Source organism: Rhinopithecus roxellana, chromosome 15 (genome assembly GCF_007565055.1).
Source record: "Rhinopithecus roxellana isolate Shanxi Qingling chromosome 15, ASM756505v1, whole genome shotgun sequence".
Lineage (NCBI taxonomy): Eukaryota > Metazoa > Chordata > Mammalia > Primates > Cercopithecidae > Rhinopithecus > Rhinopithecus roxellana.
This window is the reverse complement of record NC_044563.1, coordinates 127,498,953-127,513,687: the sequence shown is the minus strand read 5'-3', so window position 1 is coordinate 127,513,687 and position 14,735 is coordinate 127,498,953. Positions and strand designations below refer to the sequence as shown.

Genomic DNA, 14,735 nt, shown 5'->3' with positions numbered 1-14,735 from the left:
GGAAGGCGGATCACCTGAAGTCAGGAGTTCAAGATCAGCCTGGCCAACATGGTGAAACCCCATCTCTACTAAAAATACAAAAATCATCCAGGCATGGTGGCATGTACCTGTAGTCCCAGCTACTCAGGAGGCTGAGGCAGGACAATTGCTTGAACCCGGGAGGCGGAGGATGCAGTGAGCCAAGATCACACCACTGCACTAGACTAGGTGACAGAGCAAGACTCCGTCTCAAAAAAAATAAAAATTAAATTTAAAAATTCACATTCTCCCACCTTATTTCAGATCTGCTGAAGCAACGCTTCTCAAGGTAAGGCCTGGCGATAATTAGTTAGCAAGTTCCTCCAGGTGATTCTAATACCCACTAAGCGTTGAGAAGCATCGCACCTGACATACATTAAGTCTTTAACGCTCAGGATTAGTGATCATTCAGTTTCTTCATTAGCGAAAAGGAATTCACTGTCTCACAAGGAAGTCCATTTCATTTCTTAAAAGCTCCAAATAACAGCTAGACCTTCCTTTCTGTGTGGAGCCGAATCTACCTCCAATTTTCCTGTATGTGCAGCCTAGTTTTTCCTTCTGGAACTACACCAATCGTGTCTAATGTTCCACCACAGGATGACATTTCAAATACTAGCTACTCAGCCTCCCTCAGCCTTCTCTTTGTGGAGCCTAAATAGTCTCAGCTTTTTGACAGTTTTTCCTATAGATTCACTCACCATGCTGGGTACTCACATCACAGTGAGTGTCAGGTGTGTGAGTAATCCTCTTTTTTTCCAGCGTGGGGCTCAGACTTGCACACAATGCTCCAGGTGTGCTCCACCCCTAAAGACTAGCACAGGACTGTTGCTTCCCTCCCTCTGAATACTGTATTCCAGAACACAACCTCAGGTGGCTTTTACCTTGTTGGCAGTGACATCACACCACGGACTCATATTGAACTTGCAAGTACTCTTTTTCACTAATGCTATCATTTTGTCATATCTTTCCATTTCTGCACAATACAAAGTTTTAAAATATGGGCATTAAGATCAGATAGATTTGGGTGTGAATTGCAACTTTAGGACTCACCATCTGTGTAACCTTGGGCAACTTAATTTTCTGCCTGTGAAATGGGAGCTACAATAGCGATCTCATAAGACTGTAATTAAGATTATAATAGATAACATTAGAGAGCTTGTTCTTGAGCTGGGCAGAGGGCCTCATGCCTGTAATGCAAACACTTTGGGCCCAGGCGAAAGGATCACTTGAGGTCAGGGGTTTGAGGTCGGCCTGGGCAACTCAGTAAGACCCCTGTCTCTACAAAAATGTTAAAAGTCAGCTTGGTGTGGCATGTGCCTGTAGCCCTAGCTACTCGAAGGCTGAGGTGGGAAGATCACTTGAGCCCAGGAGTTTGAGGCTGCAGTAAGCTATGAGCTGTGATTGTGTCACTGCACTCCAGCCTGGGCAACAGAGCAAAGACCCTGTCTCAAAAAAATTTAAAAACCTTTCACTAGTGATGAACTGAGATGAAATACATATATTAGGTAGTATGCTGGTTATTATAATGTCTTTGATGCTTGAGAGGTATAAGAAATGTAAGTATAAGGATTATCAAAGTTGGTTAAGGATAAAAAAATAGAAGAAATTAGTTCTAGTATTCTAGTACAGTAGAGAAATTATAGGTAACAATTGTATATTTCAAAATAGCTAGAAGATTTGTAACGTTCTCAACACAAAGAAAAGATAAATGTTTGAGGTAATGGATATCCCAATTACCTTATTTGATCATTATACATTATATACAAGTATTAAAATATTACATGTACCCCCAAAATACATACAACTATTATATATCAATTTTTAAAACTTGTTTAAAAGGACTGTGAAATGGATGGCTGAGCATCTTGATATCTAAGAATATGATTTAAGATTTAATTAAGATTAATTTAATTCAATTCAGTAAATATTTAAATATCTACTGTGTACTCAGAACATATTAAAATAAACAAACGTGAAAGTAGGACCTTAATAATCTTCCAACTCCATAGTCTCTTGTTTGTTTCAACTGTCCATGACATAGTTCTCATTCCTCTTCCTCAGTGGCTGGGGTACCCAAACTGTTGCACCTTGGAATCACCTGAAGATCTTTAAAAATACTGATGTCTGCCTCCTATCCCTTACCCAGACATTTTTTTTTTTTTCGATGGAGATGGGGGTCTCCCTATGTTGCCCAGGCTGGTCTTGAACTCCTGGGCTCAAGGAACCCTCCTGCCTTGGCCTCTCAAAGTGCTAGGATTCACAGGTGTGAACCGCTACGCTGGGTCAAGACATTCTGACTTAATTGGTATAGAGTGCAACCTACACATCAGGATTTTTTAAAGTTCCCCAAGCGATTCTAACGTGCAGCAAAAGTGGAAATCATTAAGACAGATACTGCCTTAGCTGTGAAGAAGATTTTAAACTTATTTTACACTTTTGATTGCTTAATAATGCCTTAAGTTTAACAGATTATTAGGACAAATTTGCATCATTTATTCTCATATTTTCTAGCCATTTGCTGGGGTAAATTTTGCAAAGATTATTTTTTTAAATTTATGTTAGAAGGGACAAAGCTGAAAATTAGGGTAACTCCTTGTATGCTGCTGAAATTTTGCTTCTGAACTAAAGGCAACAGATGCATTAACACAAAAATTTTTTCTTTTCAAATGGCTAGTTTGCATTTACAATAATAGAATGGTGCCAGGTGTTTTTATAATTCTTTCATGACTTCATCTTCCCAATGACAAACCGTTCCCTTGCACTTTGAGTTGGTGAAGTACATGAATGTGGTTTTCAACCCTCTCCTAGCATTATTTACTGCAACAGGCCCAGGCAGGCCTTGCAAGTTATGAATAGAACGGTAGAATAACAATGTACTTAGATTTCAGGAAAGAACAATCAAATAAAAAGTAAACATCATGCAAGATTTCCTTCGGTTACTTGTTCATGACTTGAAACACCTTATTTAAATCACCTCCTTTACATTGATGACAACTATACCTTCTGTTTTAATTAACACTCAGTGACTATTTACTGACCACCTACTTCACAGACACTATTAGTGGGGCTGGGGGTAAAATCAAAATTCAACTTTCCTTTCAAGAGGCTTATTATCTAGAGAGGGAAATCAAATATATACACAAGTGATGACTTGGATATAAAGTTTGGGAAATGAAATACTCAAAATTTACTCCAAGTTTCAAACACTAGTAACCAAGAGATTAATGTTATCATTGAAAGAATGAAGTTCAGTGGAAGAGTCAGTATAAAACAAATGGTGATTCATTCAGATTGAGGTATACTGAGCTTTCAATGGCAATTAAATACCCAAGTAGTAATGTCCACTGACAAGATGTTAGAATTTAGCAGAAAGACCAACCTGGTCTGGCCTAAGCCAATCCCAGAGCTAAGTAGAAGAGAAAATTACTGCTGAAATTTGAACAACTCTCCCACTATCCTTCTGTCATGTCTAAAATTCTCATTATAAGACATTTGTTCCCTTGCTTAAAACCTTGTCTTTCAAGGATTTCTTTTTGAAAATGTCCAATGAGCTATCCATAGTAGAGCAACAGGATGGTGTTCTGTTTGGGTGAGGGGATTATGTCTGGGTGAAGAACCACAGAAAATAAGAAATAAGAGGTTCTGGCCATTTGGAGTGAGGATGAAGAACAGAAAGGCGATGAAGCAGCATAGATGTATTTTACTCCCTATTATGCCTGTAACAGAGAATCAAATGGTATAAAATATGAATATGACTGACATGACCTTGTACAAGTAATAGTTTCTAGAATTGCATTCTTCTTTTTAAAATGAGGAAATTCAACTTGATGGCTAAGGAATAGTGAAGCCCCAAAGTTCATTGATGAAGGTAAAACTCGAAAATCTGGTTCTACATTTGTCTTCTTGGTTTTAGCTAAACTTCACTTATAAAATGAAAATATTTATGCTTTTAAAAGTTTAAAAATAGACAAAGAAGTTTTAAAATATCATCTGAATTGAATATTAAATTTGCTGGACTTGTGATGTAATAACCAGTCTTATCATAACCCCATTTCATTTATTTAACTTCCCTCCTTAAACTACAAGTTATATCCCTAGGCTCACCCATCCATTCACAAATACATGTTATTGCCAAAGAGGGGAAAGGTATAGATGTTTTAGCAAAAGTCTACTTCTGACAGAAAGTATTTTTTTAACAACAGCAAGCAAGTAGCACTATTTTATAAAACAATGAACTGATTCTGTAACCCACACATAAACTCAGTTCCATTATGGTCAAGCCACATAAAAGGAAGTTACATTAATTGCTGAAACAAAATTGCATTTCCCAAAACATTATCTAATAAAATTCTACAGCCATACAATGTTGATTTAAACGCAAAAGAAATTAATTTTAGTGTAGCCTGATCAAAGTAAAATTCCTTTACCTATAATACTATGCAAGTGTTTTATCTGCCACAAGCTTCTTCCTAATTTGTATTTTCTATTTCCATTATTGAGCATTCACAATGTAAGTGGCATTGTTTGAAAGACCACAAAAAATACATGCATATATATAACGTTTCAAGTTAGAAATCAAGATAACTCCTATTCAACATAGTACTGGAAGTCCTGGCCAGAGCTATCAGGCAAGAGAAAAAAATAAAAGGCATCTGAATTGGAAAAGTAGAAGTCAAATTATCTCTGTTCACTGACAATATGATTGCATACCTAGAAAACCCTAAAGACGCCTCTAGAAGACTCCTTGACCTGATTAACAACTTCAGTAAAGTCTCAGGATACAAAATCAATGCACAAAAACCAGTAGCGTTTCTACGAACAGTAGCATTGAAGCTGAGAACCAAATTAAGAATCCAATCTCACTTAGGATAGCCACAAAAAAGAGCAAAATATCTCGGAATACATTTAACCAAGGAGGTGAAAGATCTCTACAAGGAGAACTACAAAACACTGATGAAAGAAATTGCAGATGATACAAATAAATGGAAAAACATTCCATGCTCATGAACTAGAAGAATTAATATGATTAAAATAACAATATTACCCAGGTAATCTACAGATTCAATGCAATCCCTATCAAATTACCAACCTTATTTTTCAAAGAATTAGGAAAAACAATCCTAAGGTTCATATGGAACAACAAAATAAAAAAAAGCCCAAATAGCCAAGGAACTCCCGAGCGACAAGAACAAAGTCAAAGGCATTATATTGCCTGACTTCAAATTATACTACAAGGCTACAGTAACTAAAATAGCACAGTACTGGTACAAAAATAGACCCAGAGATTAATGGTACAGTATGGGGTTCTCTAACCTAGAAATAAAGCTACATATGTACAACCAATTGATCTTCAATTAAAGTCAACAAAAATAAACACTGGGAAATAGACATCCTATTCAATAAATTATGCTAGAAAAACTGGCTAGCCATATGCAGAAGACTGAAACTAAATCCCCATCTCTTAACATATACAAAATTAACTGTAGATGGATTAAAGACCTAAATGTAAAACTATAAAAACCAAAACTATAAAAATCCTAAAAGAAAACCTAGGAAAACCCCTTATGGACATTGGCTTATAATAAGGCAAATAATTTATGATGAAGATTCCAAACACAAATGCAATAAAAATGAAGATAGGGAAATAGTACATAAACCAAAAGTTTCTGCACAGCAAAACAAATAATCAATAGGATAAAAACACAACCCACAGAATGGAAGAAAATATTTACAAATTATACCTCCAACAAAGAATTAGTATTCAGAATCTACAAGAAATTCAAACAACTCAACAAACAAAAAACAAGCCAATTGAAAACGGGGCAAAGAACAGGAACAGGCATTTCTCAAAAGAAGAAATACAAACAGCTAACAAACATATGAAAAAATGCTCAACATCACTAATTATCAGAGAAATGCAAATTAAAACCACATTGAGATACCATCTCACTCCAGTCAGAATGGCTTTTATTAAAAAGTCAAAAAGCAACAGATGTTGATGTGTATGCAGAGAAAAGGGAATACTCACACACTGTTGGTGGGAATGTAAATTAATTCAACCTCTATGGAAAACAGTATAGAGATATCTCAAAGAACTGAAAATAGAACTATCATTGGACCCAGCAATCCCACTGCTGGGTATCTACCCAAAGGAAAAGAAATCATATTAAAAAGATACTTGTACTTGTGTATCTATTGCAGCACCATTTACAATTAGAGCAAAGTCATGGAATCCACCTAAATATCTACCAACTGTCGATTGGATAAAGAAAATATGGTGTATACATACAGCATGGAATACTACACAATCATAAAAAAAGAATGAAATCATGTGTTTTGCAGCAACATGGATGGAGCTGGAGGCCATTACCCCAAGTGAACTAACCCAGAAGCAGAAAATAAAATATTACATATTCTCACTTGTAAGTGGGAGCTAAACAAATGGTACATGTAAAAATGAAGATAGAGAAAATAGACTCTGGGGAGTCCAAAGGGGAGGGTTGAAAAATTACCTACTGATATAATGCCTAATATTGGGGTGATGAGTACAGCAGAAGCCCAATACCCAATATTATGCATGTAATACCCATGTACCAAACAAGAATATGTACCCCTTAAAAAAAAGAAACCAAGATAACTCACTAAAAATAATTCAGATTGTAAGAAAATGTTCCTATGTACAACACTCTATACTAATATAATAAACATGTGTATATGTATCAGCACTCTATACCATTATAGTAAAATGCTGAATTCAAAATACACTTAGAATATAGGAGAATAATACTTTCTTACTAATGGAACATACTAATTTTAGAGTGACTATATTAAGTGTCAAAGGGATTACAGAAGAGAAAGGATCAGGAAGAACTAAAGTTACTAGGGAAGATTTTACCTAGGAAGTCGAATTTGAGCTTGATATTTCAACAAACTGTAGAGGAGCTAAGAGCAGGAAGGACAATGTGAACTTTACTAAATGTAAGCATGATAAAATCCTTGAGATATATTCTATGAATATAGAGGAAATAAAGATAACAAATGAGGATTATGTAAATTTTTCAACTAAATATAAGTTTCCCACTTTAAAAAAAAAAGCTTAAGTGCCAAATAAGGACAGTGGAAATAAAAACAAGAATAAGTAGACACAGAGTGATGTTTAAGAGGATGGCATAAAGTATTTTCATTCTTGTAAATCAATTAATTAACAGGATAATCAGTCTCTTTTCTCCTTGTGGCTTAATAGAGTTACAGAATATACCCTAGAGCTCTTAAGAAGGAGAAAGTCTACTAACTTTCTTCAACTGTGCATTCAGACCACTAACTAGCTTACTGAAACCTTAAAATTACTTTTATAAACCTGAAAATCTATGTGAGGGTTTTTGTTTTTTGGTTTTTGGTTTTGTTGTTTGTTTGTTTTTGGTTTTTTTGGTTTTTGTTTTTAAGGGAGATGACAGAGGCCAATCAGTAGTGGGACAAGGCCAGGAAAGTTCATCTCTTTAGTTCTAACCTAGAGAAGATCATTGATCCTTCATTGACTCAATGAATAAAGCCCTGGACAAAAAAATCTGGTAGAGCCAATCCAATCATCTGCTGCCTATGGCTAATTCTTTACTGACCAAACCTTGGCGATGTGGTGGTGCCAATGCAGTAGATTCTCTTGAATTCCTAAGTGTATGAATTTTAAAACAGCTTGGTTTTTGTGAGAGTCCTCTCTTCCGCTTCCTGTGGGCTAACCCTTCCCAAGATGTACATCTTCCTGTCAGCCCCTGAAGAGGAGAGGGATCCTCTCAGATTTGATCCTGAGCCTTCTGTTTTCCTCATTCTATTCTCTGTTAGAGATTAATATATTGCTGTCATCACTTACTCTGGCGTTCTTGATAGCAGGGCCTGGTAGGTCAACGAAGAATCAGCCAGCAGACCTTTCTTGGAGAACTCCTCGTGACTTCAACTATCAAGAGGATAAAAGAGCTTCAGTCTCTTTTCAGTTCTGGTCTCCTGCCAGGGTTCTAACTCCACATATCTAACTCCACCACAATATTCTTCCATGGCCTAAAACTAAACATGCCTACACCTAAAATCACAATTATTCTCTGACTAGATTTCCCCCCTCAACACCTCTACTTGTCATCGAAGTCTGGAAGTTAATCTTATTCTGTTTGTTCACTTGAACCAGTTACCAACCAAGTCATGCAAAGTTTCCTTCACAAAGTTTCTCTCTTCATCCCATATTTTCTACATCACCTCATACTGAAATTTACTAATCTCGTAAATGGTCTTTCAGTCTCCTCTGTCTCTCCCTCTTCTAATCTATGCTACTTTATGAATCCTTGTAAAACAACACATTTTATGCATCTGGGGCTCCTTGAGCAGAATAATGAAATTGAAACTCCCTGGGCTTTTTTTTTTTTTTTTTTTTTTTTTTTTTGTGAATTTCATAGAAACGTATGAGCAAGCAGGTAAATAGGATCATGGAGGACTTTAAATGTTAAAGTCCTCTTTAATCTTATTTCCCCAATGGGAACCCACTCATTGCTTTTCCAATTGGCCTCATACATTACAATCTCCATAAATTTGCTTGTGTTTTTCCTTCACAAGTCGCTCCTGCTACCAAAACATTCCCTCTTCATCTCTAGTATTTTTGCTTCCAGGCTCAGTTCAATCTCATCTTTTCCATAGCGACTTCTCTGGAAGTCGTCCTAACCTTTGATAATTTTCCTTTTCCTTTTTCCTAAATGTTGGCAATAATGAAGTTTGTATTAGTCATCAGGATTCCTGAAGCACTTTTTCATATAACCATCTTCATACTAAATAATTATATATAATATAAATAGAATATATAACACAAACATGTGTTCTTAATCTATTACTATAAGTTATATTAATATTAAGATATATTCATATTACATACTAATATAATTAACATATTAATTATCTGTATATACACACATTGTGCATCTTATCAAGTAGACCACATAAATCCCTAGAGATTGTTCTCTAAAGATGGAAAATACGCAAACTGCTCCTACTGAAGCTATAACTAAGAGCTTCGGCAACTTTAACTATAAAGACTATTTTGTTAGACTGCTTATGATTTACCTGAAAGATAAATTAACATTTTATACTGAAAGCAACAGTATTGATTAATCAATAAATATAAACAAGAAGCTAATTAAGAATCTGGTGCACTCTTACTAATGAGAGCACAATAAAATGGAACTAGAAATATGGAATTATAAAAACTGCTGGCAGTTCATTTTAGCTCAAAAGAAAATCTCCTCCCATAAATAGATTCAATGATTTTTAGTTCTTCAAAGGCACTGAATTGACTTCAGTTTAGTCTTGCTTCAACATATAAACTAGTTTCTAGGTATACTATCATGAAGGTTAATAATCTGACATTTATTGGTCTGTAAACCAAGATATGGTTTTATATTTCCTACGAGTAATATAAAAACAGGTTTAGGCCAGGTGCAGTGGCTCACTCCTTTAATCCTAGCACTGTGAGAGGCCAAGTTGGGGGGGGTGGTGGATCACCTGAGGTCAGGAGTTCGAGACCAGCCTGGCCAACATAGTGAAACCCCATCTCTACTAAAATTACAAAAAATTAGCCAGGCATGGTGGTGGCTGCCTGTAATACCAGCTACTGAGGAGTATGAGGCAGAAGAATCGCTTGAACCCAGGAGGCGGAGGTTGCAGTGAGCCAAGACCACGCCACTGCACTCCAGCCTGGGCAATAAGAGCAAAACTCCGTTCCCAAAAAAAAAAGGTTTAAAAAGAAACTGCTAAAATCCAGTAATTTCTAATTAGTCTAATTCTTCATTTCTTCCTCTTCCAACAACATCCTTCAAAAGCTGTGGGAGATGGTGAGTTTGTATGTATTGAAGGGAGGGATATGTTGTCTCCATTGTCTCCATTTTTCTTTTTTTTTTTTTTTTTTTTTTTAAGATGGAGTCTTGCTCTGTCACCCAAGCTGGAGTGTAGTGGCACAATCTCAGCTCACTGCAACCTCTGCCTCCCAGGTTCAAGCGATTCTCCCACCTCAGCCTCCCAAGTAGCTGGAACCACAGGCACACACCACCACGCCCAGCTAATTTTTGTATTTTCAGTAGAGACAGGGTTTCACCGTGTTGGCCAGGATGGTCTTTATCTCTTGACCTCATGATCCGCTCGCCTTGGCCTCCCAAAGTGTTGGGATTACAGGTGTGAGCCACCATGCCCGGCCGGTCTCCACCTTTTCTAATTCCCAATTCCCATCAATCTAGTCTTGTATCTAGAAGTGGTAAATTAAGTCAATATAAATGTGCCAAAGCTAAAGCAGAAGGTATTTGTTTTCTATACTCTTCTTGGTTTCCTCTTAATCATCAACCGTGTCTCTCCTGATGGCTCCTTTTCAATCTCCCTAATCACCAAAAGCCCAGAAATTAAAACAGTAAACAATTCCCCTGAAAGGTGCCTTCCTGGTACAGTCTAAAACAAATGCAATCTTCTGTGTGGGCATTTAAAACACCACAAGCATTCTTACTTAGATTAAATCATGGGTCTCCCTGGTCTCCAGGCATGCCTAGACATGAACCATAGAGGGAATGAGATCCTTGGAGTTTCTCTAGTAACTGCAGGCCAAATCAACAGCAACCCTAAGAACAAGCATTCTTTTTTTTTTTTTCAACAGAACTAGGCCACACACATTTTTTGTCGTTATTTAAATTTTTAGTTGTACTACATAGAAAATAAACTCATTTTAAAAAGTTATTTCAGTAGGCAATGCATCTTGATGACTTTTACATATGAATTTTATTTTTTATTACTTTTGAAGAAAAGTCTGTAGAAACCTACTTTTCAAGGCATCTAACACAACCATTGCCTTGGATGGCAGCAATCCAGCTCAGGTAAGATATTTAAGATGCAACTAATAATCGTAAAACATCAGTTGGGAAGAAGTGTTCAATATGGTATTGGGTAAAAGTGACTAACAATTTGGTAGAAGATAATCGTTTTTATAACTATCTTCTAACCAAGATTTCTCTAAGTCTGCATATTGTTAATGGAATGAAGACTGTTTTGCTCCTAGTTTCATGTATGTATATTTAAGTGAATGTAAGTCATTTATGTAATGTGTGCTAAAACACTGTGCCCCTCCCAAAGATAAGATGAATACAAAATACAGTTATTGTAGATGGCTTGTCTTTCACAATTTAATTCTACAAGTTAATTTTTACAATTAACATTTTATGTGATATATATTTTATATTTTGGTTTCTTTCCCTTCACTTCGGGGTGTACAGAACAAAGTATGCATTTGGGAGAAAAAAAAAAGTGCTGTCTTTCATATGCAAAGAAAATGCTGTAACTTATTCAAACATCCTTGGGCAGTTCTTTAGTTGTTTTAATAGTGTAATTTTGGTGTTTGTATTGAATGATCCAGATGACCTGCCCCTGTTCATGTTACTAGTGGCATCTATGAGATCATTTGCTGGTTTTAGGGAATCAATCTATAGATGGGAAGTTTTCTTTTACAGAAACTAATTTAGAACTAAGTATTTTGTGTCAGCAATGAGTGCTCTATACTAGATGCATGAAGACAATATTTCTAGGGGAGGCTGCTTCCAACTGAATTTCACAAGGTGAGGATAAAGAGAACATTCCTTATCCTCTCCTGATTCATTCATTAAAGGCACAGAGGGGAAGGAGTAACTAAAGGAAAGTTATTAGCAGAGATCTCCCAGAAGTCCTCTGTAACTGTCCCTTTTGCCCAACTGTAACAAGATATTTTCTGGCATCCACAGCCCTAACCCTGAATATCCGAACGTACTCTTGCATCAAGGATCTGCTCAAGTCTCATCTCCTCTGGGAACCTTCTTTGACCTATTACAGCTCTCATTAAGGGCCTCCCTTCTATTTCTATCAGTCCCTAGTTTAGTAATTTATTTTATATATATACTGTCTTGAATGGTATGGCCTTGATCTCAAGAGGACCACGATTTGATGTAACTAAGAAGCTGCCTGGCTCACTAACTGACTAGAAGGCTCAGCCTTCGCATCACCGCATGGCCCTCTAAGAGTATAAGGCCAAGTCCCCAACAGAGCACAAAGGTGCAGATGAGACTCTCAAAGGCATCCTCCCACATGTCAGAGGCTACCCAAGCCCACCTCCATTTGGAAAATTCAAACCTATAATTTGAGGTACCTGGGAAGCCGCTTTCCCAGGGCAGAATGGGCACGGAAACTGGGTAGGCTTGGGGGCTTCTTGGGGAATGAGGGAGTGGAGCTCTTTGTCCCTCCTGCTAGATCAGAAAGAGAAACGTCTCAAAAATCTGGGCCTCCATCTTCTAGGCGTCTCCCTGGAGGCCCTTCAGGGACCGCCCACAGCCCCTTCTCTCAGCCTCCTCCCCTCCCCCACCCCCTCCCCCACCTGTCCCACCCCCTCCCCCCGCCCCGTCTCGCGCCCGCCCCGCCCCTCGGCCCGCGGGGTTCCGAGGACGGTTGGTCGCCCCCGCCACAGTCACTCGGCCGCTCAGAGCTGCGGGGTGCACGGGGTCGAGAGGGCCAGCTCTAGGGTTTGGGGCTGGGAACTGAAGCCTGGCGTGAGGAAAGTGGGAGCCCGGGCCGAGGAGGCGAAGGGGAAAGGAAAAGCGAGGCGAACCTGAGCGGGAGGGTCCTGAGAGGAGCGAGAGGCTGCGGGAAGGGGAGGCCCGGCACTCCCGAGGGTCACCGAGGTCGGGGCGCGGCCCGGGAGGGCGCGGGTCTTCCCCGGCAGCGCCGCCCGCTGGCCCAACTACCCGTGCTGTGCGCGGCGAGGCCGGCGGAGATCCCGCTGGGCCTGGGGTGTCTTCGGGGGCCGCTCGCGCCCAGCCTTGGTCGGGCGTCCCCCGGTGAAAAGGGGTCCTAGGCGGGCCCCGACCCCGCGACCCCGCGTCGGCGCTGCGGACCGTCCGGGAGCTGCAGCCGCGGACGCCCAGTGCTCGGTTTGTAGGCAGTGTCATTAGCTGATTGTACTGTGGTGGTTACAATCACTAACTCCACTGCCATCAAAACAAGGCACAGCATCATCCGCCGCCCGGCCGGGAAGAGGACGCCGTCTCCGGCTGCCCGCAGCCTTCGAGAGGAGAAGGTGCCTGAGAAGCGCGGCGTCGGCGTGGGTCCCGCGCTGGCATGCTTCGCGAGCGCCCGCTGCAAGCGCGAGGAAACCCGCGGTTTCTCCAGATACAGTTAAACTGTTAGCTCTCTCTCTAGGAGTCACAGAAGATGAAACAGTCTCATGCCAGGAAAGCGAAATCCCTGGAGGTGAAGCCCCTCCACCCATGTAACGGTTAATACTGTATATGATTCACTGTGTCTATTTGCCATTGTCTAGTAGAATATTCACCAAGCCAGCAACTCAGTTGATCTTCAACTCAACCAATGAATTGCCTGTCACAACGTGTGGGGGTACCAACTTGAGACTGCAATTTTTTTCCATGAGTCTAGTTACCAGGCAGTGTAGTTAGCTGATTGCTGATAGTACCAATCACTAACCACACGGCCAGGTAAAAAGATTTGGGAATTCATCCAAATGAGCTGCCTGTGCATCATCAATGTGTGTGGGGAAGAGGGGTGTGGGAAAATGCTGATTTCATCCATTGCCTATTAATTGCTCAGCCAAAATTAAAAAATCAACATCTTACCTACTAAGAATACAGTGTATGTAATGTGTATGTATGTGGGGTTTTTTTTCAATATTCCTTCAGGCTCTTAACGAAAATTTTAGATATAATGGGGAATATGATTTTTTTCTTAGCTGATTGATGTATGTTATTATATGAACATGTGATTATTAACTTCCTGAGACTATATTGTTACTAATATTTTGAAAGAATAAAGTGCCATAAAGAAATAAATTGTGGTTATTGCCATGTGTCCATTTCCTTTGCTAAAATGGCTTTATGATGTCCATCTCAGTTCCTGCCACAGTAATCTTAACTTTTCTATCAATGAAGTGGTTAAGTTGTTCCTGCCATGACAAAAATCTCCCGGGAAAGCTGTTCACACACACACACTTGTTAATACTTTTATAAGAATACAAACAAAATTTTTCTTACTTTTTTTTCTGTGAAGGGCCTGTGTCCATTCATTAAGATATATCCCTTCTTTTAAGTCATCATTTACAACTGTTGCAGTCTATGCAACTTTTAGTGGGAGTGATTAGTAAATGCAGTTACACTTAAAATCCAGATTGTTTCCTAAGATTTAAAGGATTCAGAATTTTAAAATCACAGAAACTATACACATGGGCATGTATCTGCCCAGTTCAGGTCTCTAGCTCCCAAGGGCTAGGCTTTCAGTCATGAATTCTCCAACGCAACGTTCTCAGAACTTCCACGTAGCAGGTGCTGTCCCTGGCAATCTGGTTTGGAAGGGGGAACTGGGGCGATGGGGCTGAGGAATTTATAGTTTATTTAGCTATTTTTTAGGGGGGAGGGGAGAGGATGTGTGAGGCCCACTGAGGATATAAGCTAAAGTACTCCCCCACTGACTCCGACAGGACACAACCCAAAGTTGATGTTTTGACTCTCCCCTATCTACTCCAAGGTTTGGACTGGTCCCAAAACCTGATCACCACAGGGGTGGCCTTCCGACGGCCCCCACACGCGTGGTAGATCCCAACACCTACCTAAGAAACCGAAGGCTGCCGGCAGGGGCTGGTACCAACTTTGCGGCTCTCGGAGGGGCGGGGCGGGGGC

General features: G+C 39.3%; 1 protein-coding gene across 3 annotated transcripts in view; it reads right to left on the bottom strand.

The window, feature by feature from the left end:
- The window catches only part of BTG4 (BTG anti-proliferation factor 4), a 54,146-nt gene extending 39,422 nt beyond the window's left edge, over window positions 1-14,724 (bottom strand). For 2 of the 3 annotated variants that reach the window (XM_010382320.2, XM_030917186.1), the window contains exon 1: window positions 12,203-12,404. The gene's annotated coding sequence lies outside the window, so the exon portion shown is untranslated. Of the gene's footprint in view, window positions 1-12,202; window positions 12,405-14,665 lie in introns of those variants that run through there. The other variant, XM_030917185.1, reaches the window with a different exon arrangement.
- Window positions 14,725-14,735: the final 11 nt, after the last annotated feature.